Genomic DNA, 20186 nt, shown 5'->3' on the forward strand with positions numbered 1-20186 from the left:
CATAGAAAGTTAGAGAGTCGGTTCTCTTGTACATAAACCGTCATTGTGCCTTTTGTATTAAATTCGATTAAATTTCTGAGTTTCATCGTCAATAAGACGGTCCAAGGGATACAGTAAACCTGCAGTGAAGCATCGGAAACTAAAGCAGGACTCACAGGAGAGGTTCAAATCATAGAAAATTAGAGTGTTAGTCCTCTTGTACTTAAGTCGGCATTGTGCCCTTTGTATTATATTCGGATGCAATATCTGTGCTTCATCGTTAATAATAAGGTCCAAGGGATACAGTAAACCTGTAGTGAAGCATTGGAATCTAAATCTGGACTCGCAGGAGAGGTTCAAAACATAGAAAGTTAGAGTGTCAGTCCTCTTGTACTTATGTCAGCATTGGGCCTTTTGTATTAAATTCGGATGCAATTTCTATGTTTCATCGTCAATAAGAAGGTCCGAGGGATACAGTAAACCTGAAGTGAAGCATCGGAAGCTAAAACTGGTCTCTCAGGAGATTTACAAATTATAGAAATTTGAAGTGTCTGTCCTCTTGTACTGAAGTCGGCATTGTGCCTTTTGTATTAAATTCGGATTCAATTTCTGTGTTTCTTCGTCAATAAGAAGGTCAAAGGGATACTGTAAACCTGAGGTGAAGCATCGGAATCTAAAACTGGAGAGGTTCAAATCATAGAATGTTAGAGCGTCAGTCCTCTTGTACGGTAGTCGTCATTGTGCCTTTTGAATTAAATTCGATGCAATTTCTGTGTTTCATCGTCAATAAGAAGCTCCAAGGGATACAGTAAACCTGAAGTGAAGCATCGGAATCTAAAACTGGACTCACAGTTGATTTTCAAATCATAGAAAATTGGAGTGTCAGTCCTCTTGTACTTAAGTCGGCAATGTGATTTTGTAATAAATTAGGATGCAATTTCTGTGTTTCATCGTCAATAAGAAGCTCCAAGGGATACAGTAAACCTGAAGTGAGGCATCGTAATCTAAAACTGGACTCACAGGAGAGGTTTAAATCATAGAAAGTTAGAGTGTCAGTCTACTTGTACTTAAGTCGGCATTGTGCCTTTTGTATTAAATTCGGATGCAATTTCTGTGTTTCATCGACAGTAAGAAGGCACAAGGGATACAGTAAACCTGAAGTGAAGCATCGGAATCTAAAACAGGACTCACAGGAGAGGTTCAAAACATAGAAAGTTACAGTGTCAGTCCTCTTGTACTTAAGTCGGCATTGTGCCTTTTGTATTAAATTCGGATGCAATTTCTGTGTTTCATCGTCAGTTAGAAGGTCCGAGGTATACAGTAAACATGAAGTGAAGCATCGGAATCTAAAACTAGACTCACAGGAGAGGTTCAAATCATAGAAAGTTAGAGTGTCCGTCCTCTTGTACTTAAGTCGGCATTGTGCATTTTCTATTAAATTTGGATGCAATTTCTGTGTATCATCGTCAATACGAAGGTCCAAGGGAGACAGTAAATCTGAAGCGTAGTATCGGAATCTAAAAGTGGACTCACAGGAGAGGTTCAAACGTTAGAAAGTTAGGGTGTCAGTCCTCTTGTACTTAAGTCGGCATTGTGCCCTTTGTTTTAAATTCGGATGCAATTTCTGTGTTTCATCGTCAATAAGCAGGGCCAAGGGGTACAGTAAACCTGAAGTGAAGCATCGGAATCTAAAACTGGACTCACAGGAGAGGTTCAAATCATAAAAAGTTAGAGTGTCAATCTTCTTGTACTTAAGTAGGCATTGTGCCTTTTCTATTAAATTCGGATGCAATGTCAGTGTTTCATTGTCAATAAGAAGGTCCAAGGGAAACAGTAAACCTGAAGTGAAGCATCGGAATCTAAAACTAGACTCACAGGAGAGGTTCAAATCATAGAAAGTTAGAGTGTCAGTCCTCTTGTGCTTAAGTCGGCATTGTTCCTTTTGTATTGAATTCGGGTGCTATTTCTGTGTATCATCGTCAATAAGAAGGTCCAAGGGATACAGTAAACCTGAAGTGAAGCATCAGAATCTAAAACAGGACTCACAGGAGAGGTTCAAATCATAGAAAGTTAGAGTGTCAGTCCTCTTGTACTTAACTCGTCATTGTGCATTTTGTATTAAATTCGATTCAATTTCTGTGTTTCATCGTCAATAAGAAGGTCCACGGGATACAGTAAACCTGAAGTGAAGTATCGGAAACTAAAACTGGACTCACCGGAGAGGTTCAAATCATAGAAAGTTAGAGTGTCAGCCGTCTTGTACTTAAGTCGGCATTGTGCCCATTTTATTAAATTCGGATGCAATTTCTGGGTTTCATCGTCAATAACACGGTCCAAGGGATACAGTAAACCTTAAGTGCAGCATCGGAATCTAAAACTGGACTCACAGGAGGGGTTCAAATCATAGAAAGTTAGAGTGTCAGTCCTCTTGTACTTAAGTCGGCATTGTGCCTTTTCTATTAAATTCGAATGCAATTTCTGTGTTTCATCGTCAATAAGAAGGTACAAGGGAGACAGTAAACCTGAAGTGAAGTATCGGAATCTAAAACTGGACTCACAGGAGAGGTTCAAACCATAGGAAGTTAGGGTGTCAGTCCTCTTGTACTTAAGTCGGCATTGTGCCTTTTGTATTAAATTCGGATGCAATTTCTGTGTTTCATCGTCAATAAGAAGGTCCAAGGGATACAGTAAACCTGAAGTGAAGCATCGGAATCTAGAACTGGACTCACAGGAGAGGTTCAAATAATAGAAAATTAGAGTGTCAATCCACTAGTACTTAGGTCGGCATTGTGCCTTTTGTATTAAATTCGGATCCAATGTCTGAATTTCATTGTCAATAAGAAGGTCCAAGGGAAACCGTAAACCTGAAGTGAAGCATCGGAATCTAAAACTGGACTCACAGGAGAGGTTCAAATCATAGAAAGTTAGAGTGTCAGTCCTCTTGTGCTAAAGTCGGCTTTGTGCCTTTTGTATTGAATTCGGGTGCAAATTCTGTGTTTCATCGTCAATAAGAAGGTCCAAAGGATACAGTAAACCTGAAGTGAAAAATCGGAATCTAAAACTAGACTCACAGGAGAGGTTTAAATCATAGAAAGTTAGAGTGTCAGTCCTCTAGTACATAAATCGTCATTGTGCCTTTTGTATTAAATTCGATTCAATTTCTGAGTTTCATCGTCAATAAGACGGTCCACGGGATACAGTAAACCTGAAGTGAAGTATCGGAAACTAAAACTGGACTCACCGGAGAGGTTCAAATCATAGAAAGTTAGAGTGTCAGCCGTCTTGTACTTAAGTCGGCATTGTGCCAATTTTATTAAATTCGGATGCAATTTCTGGGTTTCATCGTCAATAACACGGTCCGAGGGATACAGTAAACCTGAAGTGCAGCATCGGAATCTAAAACTGGACTCACAGGAGGGGTTCAAATCATAGAAAGTTAGAGTGTCAGTCCCCTTATACTTAAGTCGTCTTTGTTCCTTTTGTACTAAATTCGGATGCAATATCTGTGTATCATCGTCAATAAGCAGGTCCAAGGGATACAGTAAACCTGAAGTGAAGCATCGGTATCAAAAACTGGACTCACAGGAGAGGTTCAAACCATAGGAAGTTAGTGTGTCAGTCCTCTTGTACTTAAGTCGGCATTGGGCCTTTTGTATTAAATTCGGATGCAATTTCTGTGTTTCATCGACAATAAGAAGGTCTAAGGGATACAGTAAACCTAAAGTGAAGCATCGGAATCTAAAACAGGACTCACAGGAGAGGTCAAATCTTAGAAAGTTACAGTGTCAGTCCTCTTGTACTTAAGTCGGCATTGTGCCTTTTCTATTAAATTCGAATGCAATTTCTGTGTTTCATCGTCAATAAGATGGTCCAAGGGAGACAGTAAACCTGAAGTGAAGTATCGGAATCTAAAACTGGACTCTCAGGAGAGGTTCAAACCATAGGAAGTTAGGGTGTCAGTCCTCTTGTACTTAAGTCGGCATTGTGCCTTTTGTATTAAATTCGGATGCAATTTCTGTGTTTCATCGTCAATAAGAAGGTCCAAGGGATACAGTAAACCTGAAGTGAAGCATCGGAATCTAGAACTGGACTCACAGGAGAGGTTTAAATCATAGAAAGTTAGAGTGTCAGTCCTCTTGTACATAAATCGTCATTGTGCCTTTTGTATTAAATTCGATTCAATTTCTGAGTTTCATCGTCAATAAGACGTTCCAAGGGATACAGTAAACCTGAAGTGAAGCATCGGAAACTAAAGCAGGACTCACAGGAGAGGTTGAAATCATAGAAAAAGAGTGTTAGTCCTCTTGTACTTAAGTCGGCATTGTGCCCTTTGTATTAAATTCGGATGCAATATCTGTGCTTCATCGTTAATAAGAAAGTCCAAGGGATACAGTAAACCTGTAGTGAAGCATTGGAATCTAAAACTGGACTCACAGGAGAGGTTCAAACCATAGGAAGTTAGGGTGTCAGTCCTCTTGTACTTATGTCAGCATTGGGCATTTTGTATTAAATTCGGATGCAATTTCTGTGTTTCATCGTCAATAAGAAGGACCGAGGGATACAGTAAACCTGAAGTGAAGCATCGGAAGCTAAAACTGGTCTCTCAGGAGATTTACAAATTATAGAAATTTGAAGTGTCTGTCCTCTTGTACTGAAGTCGGCATTGTGCCTTTGGTATTAAATTCGGATTCAATTTCTGTGTTTCATCGTCAATAAGAAGGTCAAAGGGATACAGTAAACCTGAGGTGAAGCATCGGAATCTAAAACTGGAGAGGTTCAAATCATAGAATGTTAGAGCGTCAGTCCTCTTGTACGTTAGTCGGCATTGTGCCTTTTGAATTAAATTCGATGCAATTTCTGTGTTTCATCGTCAATAAGAAGCTCCAAGGGATACAGTAAACCTGAAGTGAAGCATTGGAATCTAAAACTGGACTCACAGTTGATTTTCAAATCATAGAAAATTGGAGTGTCAGTCCTCTTGTACTTAAGTCGGCAATGTGCCTTTTGTATTAAATTAGGATGCAATTTCTGTATTTCATCGTCAATAAAAAGCTCCAAGGGGTACAGTAAACCTGAAGTGAAGCATCGGAATCTAAAACAGGACTAACAGGAGAGGTTCAAATCATAAAAAGTTAGAGTGTCAATCTTCTTGTACTTAAGTCGGCATTGTGCCTTTTGTATTAAATTCGGATGCAATTTCTGTGTATCATCGTCAATACGAAGGTCCAAGGGAGACAGTAAACCTGAAGTGAAGTATCGGAATCTAAAAGTGGACTCACAGGAGAGGTTCAAACGTTAGAAAGTTAAGGTGTCAGTCCTCTTGTACTTAAGTCGGCATTGTGCCCTTTGTATTAAATTCGGATGCAATTTCTGTGTTCCATCGTCAATAAGAAGGTCCAAGGGATACAGTAAACATGAAGTGAAGCATCGGAATCTAAAACTGGACTCACAGGAGAGGTTCAAATCATAAAAAGTTAGAGTGCCAATCTTCTTGTACTTAAGTCGGCATTGTGCCTTTTGTATTAAATTCGGATGCAATGTCAGTGTTTCATTGTCAATAAGAAGGTCCAAGGGAAACAGTAAACCTGAAGTGAATCATCGGAATCTAAAACTGGACACACAGGAGAGGTTCACATCATAGAAAGTTAGAATGTCAGTCCTCTTTCGCTTAAGTCGGCATTGTTCCTTTTGTATTGAATTCGGGTGCTATTTCTGTGTATCATCGTCAATAAGAAGGTCCAAGGGATACAATAAACCTGAAGTGAAGCATCGGACTCTAAAACAGGACTCACAGGAGAGGTTCAAATCATAGAATATTAGAGTGTCAGTCCTCTTGTACTTAACTCGTCATTGTGCATTTTGTATTAAATTCGATGCAATTTCTGTGTTTCATCGTCAATAAGAAGGTCCACGGGATACAGTAAACCTGAAGTGAAGTATCGGAAACTAAAACTGGACTCACAGGAGAGGTTCAAATCATAGAAAGTTAGAGTGTCAGCCGTCTTGTACTTAAGTCGGCATTGTGCCAATTTTATTAAATTCGGATGCAATTTCTGGGTTTCATCGTCAATAACACGGTCCAAGTGATACAGTAAACCTGAAGTGCAGCATCGGAATCTAAAACTGGACTCACAGGAGGGGTTCAAATCATAGAAAGTTAGAGTGTCAGTTCTCTTATACTTAAGTCGTCATTGTTCCTTTTGTACTAAATTCGGAGGCAATATCTGTGTATCATCGTCAATAAGCAGGTCCAAGGGATACAGTAAACCTGAAGTGAAGCATCGGAATCTAAAAATGGAGAGGTTCAAATCATAGAAAGTTAGAGTGTCAGTCCACTTGTACTTAAGTCGGCAATGTGCCTTTTGTATTAAATTCGGATGCAATTTCTGTCTTTCATCGACAATAAGAAGGCACAAGGGATACAGTAAACCTGAAGTGAAGTATCGGAATCAAAAACTGGTCTCTCAGGAGGTTTACAAATTATAGAAATTTGAAATGTCTGTCCTCTTGTACTGAAATCGGCATTGTGCCTTTTGTATTAAATTCGGATGCAATTTCTGTGTTTCATCGTCAATAATAAGGTCCAAGGGATACAGTAAACCTGAAGTGAAGCATCGGAATCAAGAACTGGACTCACAGGAGAGGTTCAAATCATAGAAAGTTAGAGTATCAGTCCTCTTGCACTTAAGTCGGCATTGTGCCCTTTGTATTAAATTCGGATGCAATTTGTGTGCTTCATCGTTAATAAGAAGGTCCAAGGGATACAGTAAACCTGTAGTGAAGCATCGGAATCTAAAACTAGACTCACACGAGAGGTTCAAATCACAGAAAGTTAGACTGTCAGTCCTCTTGTACTTAAGTCGGCATTGTGCCTGTTGTATTAAATTTGGATGCAATTTCTGTGTTTCATCGTCAATAAGAAGGTCCAAGGGATACAGTAAACCTGAAGTGAAGCATCGGAATCTAAAACTGAACTCACAGGAGTTTTTCAAATCATAGAAAGTTGGAGTGTCAGTCGTCTTGTACTTAAGTCGGAATTGGGCCTTTTGTTTTAAATTCGGATGCAATTTCTGTGTTTCATCGTCAATAAGAAGGTCCAAGGGATACAGTAAACATGAAGTGAAGCATCGGAATCTAAAACTGAACTCACAGGAGATTTTCAAATCATAGAAACTTAGAGTGTCAGTCCTCTTGTACTTAAGTCGGCATTGGGCCTTTTGTATTAAATTCGAATGCAATTTCTGTGTTTCATCGTCAATAAGAAGGTCCAAGGGAGACAGTAAACCTGAAGTGAAGTATCGGAATCTAAAACTGGACTCACAGGAGAGGTTCAAACCATAGGAAGTTTGGGTGTCAGTCCTCTTGTACTTAAGTCGGCATTGTGCCTTTTGTATTAAATTCGATGCAATTTGTGTGTTTCATCGTCAATAAGAAGGTGCACGGGATACAGTAAACCTGAAGTGAAGTATCGGTATCTAAAACTGGACTCACAGGAGAGGTTCAAACCATAGGAAGTTTGGGTGTCAGTCCTCTTGTACTTAAGTCGGCATTGTGCCTTTTGTATTAAATTCGATGCAATTTGTGTGTTTCATCGTCAATAAGAAGGTCCACGGGATACAGTAAACCTGAAGTGAAGTATCGGAAACTAAAACTGGACTCACAGGAGGGGTTCAAATCATAGAAAGTTAGAGTGTCAGTCCTCTTATACTTAAGTCGTCATTGTTCCTTTTGTACCAAATTCGGATGCAATATCTGTGTATCATCGTCAATAAGCAGGTCCAAGGGATCCAGTAAACCTGAAGTGAAGCATCGGAATCTAATACTGGACTCACAGGAGATGTTCAAATCATAGAAATTTAGAGTGTCTGTCCTCTTGCGCTTAAGTCGTCATTGTGCCATTTTTATTAAATTCGGATGCAATTTCTGCGTTTCTTCGTCAATAAGAAGGTCCTAGGGATATAGTAAACATGAAGTGAAGCATCGGAATCTAAAACTGGACTCACTGGAGTGGTTCAAACCATAGAAAGTTAGGGTGTCAGTCCTCTTGTACTTAAGTCGGCATTGTGCCTTTTGTATTAAATTCGGATGCAATTTCTGTGTTTCATCGTCAATAAGAAGGTCCAAGGGATACAGTAAACCTGAAGTGAGGCATCGGAATCTAAAACTGGACTCACAGGAGAGGTTTAAATCATAGAAAGTTAGAGTGTCAGCCCACTTGTACTTAAGTCGGCATTGTGCCTTTTGTATTAAATTCGGATGCAATTTCTGTGTTTCATCGACAATACGAAGGCACAAGGGATACAGTAAACCTGAAGTGAAGTATCGGAATCTAAAACTGGACTCACAGGAGAGGTTCAAATCAAAAAAAGTTAGAGTGTCAATCTTCTTGTACTTAAGTCGGCATTGTGCCTTTTCTATTAAATTCGAATTCAAATTCTGTGTTTCATCGTCAATAAGAAGGTCCAAGGGAGACAGTAAACCTGAAGTGAAGCATCGGAAGCAAAAACTGGTCTCTCAGGAGGTTTACAAATTATAGAAATTTGAAGTGTCTGTCCTCTTGTACTGAAGTCGGCATTGTGCCTTTTGTACTAAATTCGGATTCAATTTCTGTGTTTCATCGTCAATAAGAAGGTCAAAGGGATACGGTAAACCTGAGGTGAAGCATCGGAATCTAAAACTGGAGAGGTTCAAATCATAGAATGTTAGAGCGTCAGTCCTCTTGTACGTTAGTCGGCATTGTTCCTTTTGTATTAAATTCGGATGCAATTTCTGTGTTTCATCGTCAGTTAGAAGGTCCAAGGTATACAGTAAACCTGAAGTGAAGCATCGGAAACTAAAACTGGACTCACAGGAGAGGTTCAAATCATAGAAAGTTAGAGTGTCAGTCCTCTTGTACTTAAGTCGGCATTGTGCATTTTCTATTAAATTCGGATGCAATTTCTGTGTATCATCGTCAATACGAAGGTCCAAGGGACACAGTAAACCTGAAGTGAAGTATCGGAATCTAAAAGTGGACTCACAGGAGAGGTTCAAATCATAAAAAGTTAGAGTGTCAATCTTCTTGTACTTAAGTCGGCATTGTGCCTTTTCTATTAAATTCGAATGCAATTTCTGTGTTTCATCGTCAATAAGAAGGTCCAAGGGAGACAGTAAACCTGAAGTGAAGTATCGGAATCTAAAACTGGACTCACAGGAGAGGTTCAAATCATAGAAAGTTAGAGTGTCAGTCTTCTTATACTTAAGTCGGCATTGTGCCTGTTGTATTAAATTCGATGCAATTTGTGTGTTTCATCGTCAATAAGAAGGTCCACGGGATACAGTAAACCTGAAGTGAAGTATCGGAAACTAAAACTGGACTCACAGGAGGGGTTCAAATCATAGAAAGTTAGAGTGTCAGTCCTCTTATACTTAAGTCGTCATTGTTCCTTTTGTACCAAATTCGGATGCAATATCTGTGTATCATTGTCAATAAGCAGGTCCAAGGGATACAGTAAACCTGAAGTGAAGCATCGGAATCTATTACTGGACTCACAGGAGATGTTCAAATCATAGAAATTTAGAATGTCTGTCCTCTTGCACTTAAGTCGTCATTGTGCCATTTGTATTAAATTCGGATGCAATTTCTGCGTTTCTTCGTCAATAAGAAGGTCCAAGGGATACAGTAACCATGAAGTGAAGCATCGGAATCTAAAACTGGACTCACAGGAGTGGTTCAAACCATAGAAAGTTAGGGTGTCAGTCCTCTTGTACTTAAGTCGGCATTGTGAATTTTGTATTAAATTCGGATGCAATTTCTGTGTTTGATCGTCAATAAGAAGGTCCAAGGGATACAGTAAACCTGAAGTGAGGCATCGGAATCTAAAACTGGACTCACAGGAGAGGTTTAAATCATAGAAAGTTAGAGTGTCAGTCCACTTGTACTTAAGTCGGCATTGTGACTTTTGTATTAAATTCGGATGCAATTTCTGTGTTTCATCGACAATACGAAGGCACAAGGGATACAGTAAACCTGAAGTGAAGTATCGGAATCTAAAACTGGACTCACGGGAGAGGTTCAAATCAAAAAAAGTTAGAGTGTCAATCTTCTTGTACTTAAGTCGGCATTGTGCCTTTTCTATTAAATTCGAATGCAATTTCTGTGTTTCATGGTCAATAAGAAGGTCCAAGGGAGACAGTAAACCTGAAGTGAAGCATCGGAAGCAAAAACTGGTCTCTCAGGAGGTTTACAAATTATAGAAATTTGAAGTGTCTGTCCTCTTGTACTGAAGTCGGCATTGTGCCTTTTGTACTAAATTCGGATTCAATTTCTGTGTTTCATCGTCAATAAGAAGGTCAAAGGGATACAGTAAACCTGAGGTGAAGCATCGGAATCTAAATCTGGAGAGGTTCAAATCATAGAATGTTAGAGCGTCAGTCCTCTTGTACGTTAGTCGGCATTGTTCCTTTTGTATTAAATTCGGATGCAATTTCTGTGTTTCATCGTCAGTTAGAAGGTCCAAGGTATACAGTAAACCTGAAGTGAAGCATCGGAAACTAAAACTGGACTCACAGGAGAGGTTCAAATCATAGAAAGTTAGAGTGTCAGTCCTCTTGTACTTAAGTCGGCATTGTGCATTTTCTATTAAATTCGGATGCAATTTCTGTGTATCATCGTCAATACGAAGGTCCAAGGGAGACAGTAAACCTGAAGTGAGGTATCGGAATCTAAAAGTGGACTCACAGGAGAGGTTCAAATCATAAAAAGTTAGAGTGTCAATCTTCTTGTACTTAAGTCGGCATTGTGCCATTTCTATTAAATTCGAATGCAATTTCTGTGTTATATCGTCAATAAGAAGGTCCAAGGGAGACAGTAAACCTGAAGTGAAGTATCGGAATCTAAAACTGGACTCACAGGAGAGGTTCAAATCATAGATAGTTAGAGTGTCAGTCTTCTTATACTTAAGTCGGCAATGTGCCTGTTGTATTAAATTCGAAGCAATTTGTGTGTTTCATCGTCAATAAGAAGGTCCACGGGACACAGTAAACCTGAAGTGAAGTATCGGAAACTAAAACTGGACTCACAGGAGGGGTTCAAATCCTAGAAAGTTAGAGTGTCAGTCCTTATATACTTAAGTCGTCATTGTTCCTTTTGTACCAAATTCGGATGCAATATCTGTGTATCATCGTCAATAAGCAGGTCCAAGGGATACAGTAAACCTGAAGTGAAGCATCGGAATCTAATACTGGACTCACAGGAGATGTTCGAATCATAGAAATTTAGAGTGTCTGTCCTCTTGCACTTAAGTCGTCATTGTGCCATTTGTATTAAGTTCGGATGCAATTTCTGCGTTTCTTCGTCAATAAGAAGGTCCAAGGGATACAGTAAACATGAAGTGAAGCATCGGAATCTAAAACTGGACTCACAGGAGTGGTTCAAACCATAGAAAGTTAGGGTGTCAGTCCTCTTGTACTTAAGTCGGCATTGTGCCTTTTGTGTTAAATTCGGATGTAATTTCTGTGTTTCATCGTCAGTTAGAAGGTCCAAGGTATACAGTAAACCTGAAGTGAAGCATCGGAAACTAAAACTGGACTCACAGGAGAGGTTCAAATCATAGAAAGTTAGAGTATCAGTCCTCTTGTACTTAAGTCGGCATTGTGCATTTTCTATTAAATTCGGATGCAATTTCTGTGTATCATCGTCAATACGAAGGTCCAAGGGAGACAGTAAACCTGAAGTGAAGTATCGGAATCTAAAAGTGGACTCACAGGAGAGGTTCAAATCATAAAAAGTTAGAGTGTCAATCTTCTTGTACTTAAGTCGGCATTGTGCCTTTTCTATTAAATTCGAATGCAATTTCTGTGTTTCATCGTCAATAAGAAGGTCCAAGGGAGACAGTAAACCTGAAGTGAAGTATCGGAATCTAAAACTGGACTCACAGGAGAGGTTCAAATCATAGAAAGTTAGAGTATCAGTCCTCCTGTACTTAAGTCGGCATTGTGCCCTTTGTATTAAATTCGGATGCAATTTGTGTGCTTCATCGTTAATAAGAAGGTCCAAGGGATACAGTAAACCTGTAGTGAAGCATCGGAATCTAAAACTAGACTCACACGAGAGGTTCAAATCACAGAAAGTTAGACTGTCAGTCCTCTTGTACTTAAGTCGGCATTGTGCCTGTTGTATTAAATTTCGATGCAATTTCTGTGTTTCATCGTCAATAAGAAGGTCCAAGGGATACAGTAAACCTAAAGTGAAGCATCGGAATCTAAAACTGAACTCACAGGAGATTTTCAAATCATAGAAAGTTGGAGTGTCAGTCGTCTTGTACTTAAGTCGGCATTGGGCCTTTTGTTTTAGATTCGGATGCAATTTCTGTGTTTCATCGTCAATAAGAAGGTCCAAGGGATACAGTAAACATGAAGTGAAGCATCGGAATCTAAAACTGAACTCACAGGAGATGTTCAAATCATTGAAATTTAGAGTGTCTGTCCTCTTGCACTTAAGTCGTCATTGTGCCATTTGTATTAAATTCGGATGCAATTTCTGCGTTTCTTCGTCAATAAGAAGGTCCAAGGGATACAGTAAACATGAAGTGAAGCATCGGAATCTAAAACTGGACTCACAGGAGTGGTTCAAACCATAGAAAGTTAGGGTGTCAGTCCTCTTGTACTTAAGTCGGCATTGTGCATTTTGTATTAAATTCGGATGCAATTTCTGTGTTTCATCGTCATTAAGAAGGTCCAAGGGATACAGTAAACCTGAAGTGAGGCATCGGAATCTAAAACTGGACTCACAGGAGAGGTTTAAATCATAGAAAGTTAGAGTGTCAGTCCACTTCTACTTAAGTCGGCATTGTGACTTTTGTATTAAATTCGGATGCAATTTCTGTGTTTCATCGTCAATAAGAAGGTCCAAGGGAGACAGTAAACCTGAAGTGAAGCATCGGAAGCAAAAACTGGTCTCTCAGGAGGTTTACAAATTATAGAAATTTGAAGTGTCTGTCCTCTTGTACTGAAGTCGGCATTGTGCCTTTTGTACTAAATTCGGATTCAATTTCTGTGTATCATCGTCAATAAGAAGGTCAAAGGGATACAGTAAACCTGAGGTGAAGCATCGGAATCTAAAACTGGAGAGGTTCAAATCATAGAATGTTAGAGCGTCAGTCCTCTTGTACGTTAGTCGGCATTGTTCCTTTTGTATTAAATTCGGATGCAATTTCTGTGTTTCATCGTCAGTTAGAAGGTCCAAGGTATACAGTAAACCTGAAGTGAAGCGTCGGATACTAAAACTTGACTCACAGGAGAGGTTCAAATCATAGAAAGTTAGAGTGTCAGTCCTCTTGTACTTAAGTCGGCATTGTGCATTCTCTATTAAATTCGGATGCAATTTCTGTGTATCATCGTCAATACGAAGGTCCAAGGGAGACAGTAAACCTGAAGTGAAGTATCGGAATCTAAAAGTGGACTCACAGGAGAGGTTCAAATCATAGAAAGTTAGAGTGTCAGTCTTCTTATACTTAAGTCGGCATTGTGCCTGTTGTATTAAATTCGGATGCAATTTCTGTGTTTCATCGTCAATAATAAGGTCCAAGGGATACAGTAAACCTGAAGTGAAGCATCGGAATCCAAAACTGGACTCACAGGAGAGGTTCAAATCATAGAAAGTTAGAGTATCAGTCCTCTTGTACTTAAGTCGGCATTGTGCCCTTTGTATTAAATTCGGATGCAATTTGTGTGTTTCATCGTTAATAAGAAGGTCCAAGGGATACAGTAAACCTGTAGTGAAGCATCGGAAGCTAAAACTAGACTCACACGAGAGGTTCAAATCACAGAAAGTTAGAGTGTCAGTCCTCTTGTACTTAAGTCGGCATTGTGCTTGTTGTATTAAATTCGGATGCAATTTCTGTGTTTCATCGTCAATAAGAAGGTCCAAGGGATACAGTAAACCTGAAGTGAAGCATCGGAATCTAAAACTTAACTCACAGGAGAGGTTCAAATCATAAAAAGTTAGAGTGTCAATCTTCTTGTACTTAAGTCGGCATTGTGCCTTTTCTATTAAATTCGAATGCAATTTCTGTGTTTCATCGTCAATAAGAAGGTCCAAGGGAGACAGTAAACCTGAAGTGAAGCATCGGAAGCAAAAACTGTTCTCTCAGGAGGTTTACAAATTATAGAAATTTGAAGTGTCTGTCCTCTTGTACCTAAGTCGGCATTGTGCTTGTTGTATTAAATTCGGATGCAATTTCTGTGTTTCATCGTCAATAAGAAGGTCCAAGGGATACAGTAAACCTGAAGTGAAGTATCGGAATCTAAAAGTGGACTCGCAGGAGAGGTTCCAATCATAAAATGTTAGAGTGTCAATCTTCTTGTACTTAAGTCGGCATTGTGCCTTTTCTATTAAATTCGAATGCAATTTCTGTGTTTCATCGTCAACAAGAAGGTCCAAGGGAGACAGTAAACCTGAAGTGAAGTATCGGAATCTAAAACTGGACTCACAGGAGAGGTTCAAATCATAGAAAGTTAGAGTGTCAGTCTTCTTATACTTAAGTCGGCATTGTGCCTGTTGTATTAAATTCGGATGCAATTTCTGTGTTTCATCGTCAATAATAAGGTCCAAGGGATACAGTAAACCTGAAGTGAAGCATCGGAATCCAAAACTGGACTCACAGAAGAGGTTCAAATCATAGAAAGTTAGAGTGTCCGTCCTCTTGTGCTTAAGTCGGCATTGTGCCTTTTGTATTAAATTATGATGCAATTTCTGTGTTTCATCGTCAATAAGAAGGTCCGAGGGATACAGTAAACCTGAAGTGAAGCATCGGAAGCTAAAACTGGTCTCTCAGGAGATTTACAAATTATAGAAATTTGAAGTGTCTGTCCTCTTGTACTGAAGTCGGCATTGTGCCTTTTGTATTGAATTCGGATTCAATTTCTGTGTTTCATCGTCAATAAGAAGCTCCAAGGGATACTGTAAACCTGAAGTGAGGCATCGGAATCTAAAACTGGACTCACAGGAGAGGTTTAAATCAAAGAAAGTTAGAGAGTCAGTCCACTTGTACTTAAGTCGGCATTGTGCATTTTGTATTAAATTCGGATGCAATTTCTGTGTTTCATCGACAATAAGAAGGCACAAGGGATACAGTAAACCTGAAGTGAAGCATCGGAATCTAAAACAGGACTCACAGGAGAGGTTCAAATCATGGAAAGTTACAGTGTCAGTCCTCTTGTACTTAGGTCGGCATTGTGCCTTTTGTATTAAATTCGGATGCAATTTCTGTGTTTCATCGTCAGTTAGAAGGTCCAAGGTCTACAGTAAACCTGAAGTGAAGCATCGGAATCTAAAACTGGACTCACAGGAGAGGTTCAAATCATAGAAAGTTAGAGTGTCAGTTCTCTTGTACTTAAGTCGGCATTGTGCATTTTCTATTAAATTCGGATGCAATTTCTGTGTATCATCGTCAATACGAAGGTCCAAGGGAGACAGTAAACCTGAAGTGAAGTATTGGAATCTAAAAGTGGACTCACAGGAGAGGTTCAAACGTTAGAAAGTTAGAGTGTCAGTCCACTTGTACTTAAGTCGGCATTGTGCCTTTTGTATTAAATTCGGATGCAATTTCTGTGTTTCATCGACAATAAGAAGGCACAAGTGATACAGTAAACCTGAAGTGAAGCATCGGAATCTAAAACTGGACTCACAGGAGAGGTTCAAATCATAGAAAGTTAGAGTGTCAGTCCTCTTGTACTTAAGTCGTCATTGTGCCTTTTGTATTAAATTCGATGCAATTTCTGTGTTTCATCGTCAATAAGAAGGTCCACGGGATACAGTAAACCTGAAGTGAAGTATCGGTAACTAAAACTGGACTCACAGGAGAGGTTCAAATCATAGAAAGTTAGAGTGTCAGTCCTCTTGTACTTAAGTCGTCATTGTGCCTTATGTATTAAATTCGATGCAATTACTGGGTTTCATCGTCAATAAGACGGTACAAGGGATACAGTAAACCTGAAGTGAAGCATCTGAATCTAAAACTGGACTCACAGGAGGGGTTCAAATCATAGAAAGTTAGAGTCTCAGTCCTCTTGTACTTAAGTCGTCATTGTTTCTTTTGTACTAAACTCGGCTGCAATATCTGTGTATCATCGTCAATAAGCAGGTCCAAGGGATACAGTAAACATGAAGTGAAGCATCGGAACCTAAAACTGGACTCACAGGAGTGGTTCAAACCATAGAAATTTAGGGTGTCAGTCCTGTTGTACTTAAGTCGGCATTGTGCCTTTTGTATTAAATTCGGATGCAATTTCTGTGTTTCACTGTCATTAAGAAGGTCCAAGGGATACAGTAAACCTGAAGTGAAGCATCGTAATCTAAACTGGACTCACAGGAGATGTTCATATAATAGAAAATTAGAGTGTCAATCCTCTTGTACTTAAGTCTGCATTGGGCCTTTTGTATTAAATTCGGATGCAATGTCTGTGTCTCATTGTCAATAAGAAGGTCCAAGGGAAACAGTAAACCTGAAATGAAGCATCGGAATCTAAAACTGGACTCACAGGAGAGGTTCAAATCGTAGAAAGTCAGAGTGTCAGTCCTCTTGTGCTTAAGTCGGCATTGTGCCTTTTGTATTGAATTCGGGTGCAATTTCTGTGTTTCTTCGTCAATGAGAAGGTCCAAGGGATACAGTAAACCTGAAGTGAAGCATCGGAAGCTAAAACTGGACTCACAGGAGATTTACAAATCATAGAAATTTGGAGCGTCTGTCCTCTTGTACTGAAGTCGGCATTGTGCCTTTTGTATTAAATTCGTATTCAATTTCTGTGTTTCATCGTCAATAAGACGGTCCAAGGGATACAGTAAACCTGATGTGAAGCATCGGAATCTAAAACTGGACTCACAGCAGATTTTGAAATCATAGAAAGTTGGAGTGTCAGTCCTCTTGTACTTAAGTCGGCAACGTGCCTTTTCTATTAAATTCAGATGCAATTTCTGTGTATCATCGTCAATACGAAGGTCCAATTGAGACAGTAAACCTGAAGTGAAGTATCGGAATCTAAAAGTGGACTCACAGGAGAGGTTCAAACGTTAGAAAGTTAGGGTGTCAGTCCTCTTGTACTTAAGTCGGCATTGTGCCCTTTGTATTAAATTCGGATGCAATTTCTGTGTTTCATCGTCAATAAGAAGGTCCAAGGGATACAGTAAACCTGAAGTGAAGCATCGGAATCTGAAACTGGAATCACAGGAGAGGTTCAAATCATAAAAAGTTAGAGTGTCAATCTTCTTGTACTTAAGTCGGAATTGTGCCTTTTGTATTAAATTCGGATGCAATGACAGTGTTTCATTGTCAATAAGAAGGTCCAGGGAAAACAGTAAACCTGAAGTGAAGCATCGGAACCTAAAACTGGACTCACAGGAGAGGTTCAAATCATAGAAAGTTAGAGTGTCAGTCCTCTTGTGCTTAAGTCGGCATTGTTCCTTTTGTATTGAATTCGGGTGCTATTTCTGTGTTTCATTGTCAATAAGAAGGTCCAAGGGAAACAGTAAACCTGAAGTGAAGCATCGGAATCTAAAACTGGACTAACAGGAGATGTTCAAATCATAGAAATTTAGAGTGTCTGTCCTCTACACTTAAGTCGTCATTGTGCCATTTGTATTAAATTCGGATGCAATTTCTGCGTTTCTTCGTCAATATGAAGGTCCCAGGGATACATTAAGATGAAGTGAAGCATCGGAATCTAAAACTGAACTCACAGGAGTGGTTCAAACCATAGAAAGTTAGGGTGTCAGTCCTCTTGTACTTAAGTCGGCATTGTGCCTTTTGTATTAAATTCGGATGCAATTTCTGTGTTTCATCGTCAGTTAGAAGGTCCAAGGTATACAGTAAACCTGAAGTGAAGCATCGGAATCTAAAACTGAACTCACAGGAAAGGTTCAAATCATAGAAAGTTAGAGTGTCAGTCCTCTTGTACTTAAGTCGGCATTGTGCATTTTCTATTAAATTCGGATGCAATTTTTGTGTTTCATCGTCAATACGAAGGTCCAAGGGAGACAGTAAACCTGAAGTGAAGTATCGGAATCTAAAAGTGGACTCACAGGAGAGGTTCAAACCTTAGAAATTTAGGGTGTCAGTCCTCTTGTACTAATGTCGGCATTGTGCCTTTTGTATTAAATTCGGATGCTATTTCTGTGTTTCATCGTCAATAAGAAGGTCCAAGGGATACAGTAAACCCGAAGTGAAGAATCGGAATCTAAAACTGGACTCACAGGAGAGGTTCAAATCATAAAAAGTTAGAGTGTCAATCTTCTTGTACTTAAGTCGGCATTGTGCCTTTTGTATTAAATTCGGATGCAATGTCTGTGTTTCATTGTCAATAAGAAGGTCCAAGGGAAACAGTAAACCTGAAGTGAAGCATCAGAATCTAAAACTGGATTCACAGGAGAGGTTCAAATCATAGAAAGTTAGAGTGTCAGTCCTCTTGTACTTAAGTCGACATTGTGCCTTTTGTATTAAATTCGATGCAATTTCTGTGTTTCATCGTCAATAAGAAGGTCCACGGGATACAGTAAACCTGAAGTGAAGTATCGGAATCTAAAACTGGACTCACAGGAGATGTTCAAATCATAGAAAGTTAGAGTGTCAGCCCTCTTGTACTTAAGTCGGCATTGTGCATTTTCTATTAAATTCGGATGCTATTTTTGTGTTTCATCGTCAATACGAATGTCCAAGGGAGGCAATAAACCTGAAGTGAAGTATCGGAATCTAAAAGTGGACTCACAGGAGAGGTTCAAACCTTAGAAAGTTAGGGTGTCAGTCCTCTTGTACTTAAGTCGGCATTGTGCCTTTTGTATAAAATTCGGATGCAATTTCTGTGTTTCATCGTCAATAAGAAGGTCCAAGGGATACAGTAAACCTGAATTGAAGCATCGGAATCTAAAACTGGACACACAGGAGAGGTTCAAATCATAGAAAGTTTGAGTGTCAGTCCTCTTATGCTTAAGTCGGCATTGTGACTTTTGTATTGAATTCGGGTGCAATTTCTGTGTTTCATCGTCAATAAGAAGGTCCAAGGGATACAGTAAACCTGAAGTGAAGCATCGGAATCTAAAACTAGACTCACAGGAGAGGTTTAAATCATAGAAAGTATGGTGTCAGTCCTCTTGTACATAAATCGTCATTGTGCCTTTTGTATTAAATTCGATTCAATTTCTGAGTTTCATCGTCAATAAGACGGTCCTAGGGATACAGTAAACCTGAAGTGAAGCATCGGAAAGTAAATCAGGACTCACAGGAGAGGTTCAAATCATAGAAAATTAGAGTGTTAGTCCTCTTGTACTTAAGTCGGCATTGTGCCCTTTGTATTAAATTCAGATGCAATATCTGTGCTTCATCGTTAATAAGAAGGTCCAAGTGATACAGTAATCCTGAAGTGAAGCATCGGAATCTAAAACTGGACTCACAGGAGAGGTTCAAATCATAGAAAGTTAGAGTGTCAGTCCTCTTGTACTTAAGTCGGCATTGTGCATTTTCTATTAAATTCGGATGCAATTTCTGTGTATCATCGTCAATACGAAGGTCCAAGGGAGACAGTAAACATGAAGTGAAGTATTGGAATCTAAAAGTGGACTCACAGGAGAGGTTCAAACGTTAGAAAGTTAGGGTGTCAGTCCTCTTGTACTTAAGTCGGCATTGAGCCCTTTGTATTAAATTCGGCTGCAATTTCTGTGTTTCATCGTCAATAAGAAGGTCCGAGGGATACAGTAAACCTGAAGTGAAGCATAGGAAGCTAAAACTGGTCTCTCAGGAGATTTACAAATTATAGAGATTTGAAGTGTCTGTCCTCTTGTACTGAAGTCGGCATTGTGCCTTTTGTATTAAATTCGGATTCAATTTCTGTGTTTCATCGTCAATAAGAAGGTCAAAGGGATACAGTAAACCTGAGGTGAAGCATCGGAATCTAATACTGGAGAGGTTCAAATCATAGAATTTTAGAGCAGCAGTCCTCTTGTACGTTAGTCGGCATTGTGCCTTTTGAATTAAATTCGATGCAATTTCTGTGTTTCATCGTCAATAAGAAGCTCCAAGGGATACAGTAAACCTGAAGTGAAGCATCGGAATCTAAAACTGGACTCACAGTTGATTTTCATATCATAGAAAATTGGAGTGTCAGTCCTCTTGTACTTAAGTCGGCAATGTGCCTTTTGTATTAAATTAGGATGCAATTTCTGTGTTTCATCATCGATA

Source organism: Schistocerca serialis, chromosome 11 (genome assembly GCF_023864345.2).
Source record: "Schistocerca serialis cubense isolate TAMUIC-IGC-003099 chromosome 11, iqSchSeri2.2, whole genome shotgun sequence".
NCBI classification, from domain to species: Eukaryota; Metazoa; Arthropoda; class Insecta; order Orthoptera; family Acrididae; genus Schistocerca; species Schistocerca serialis.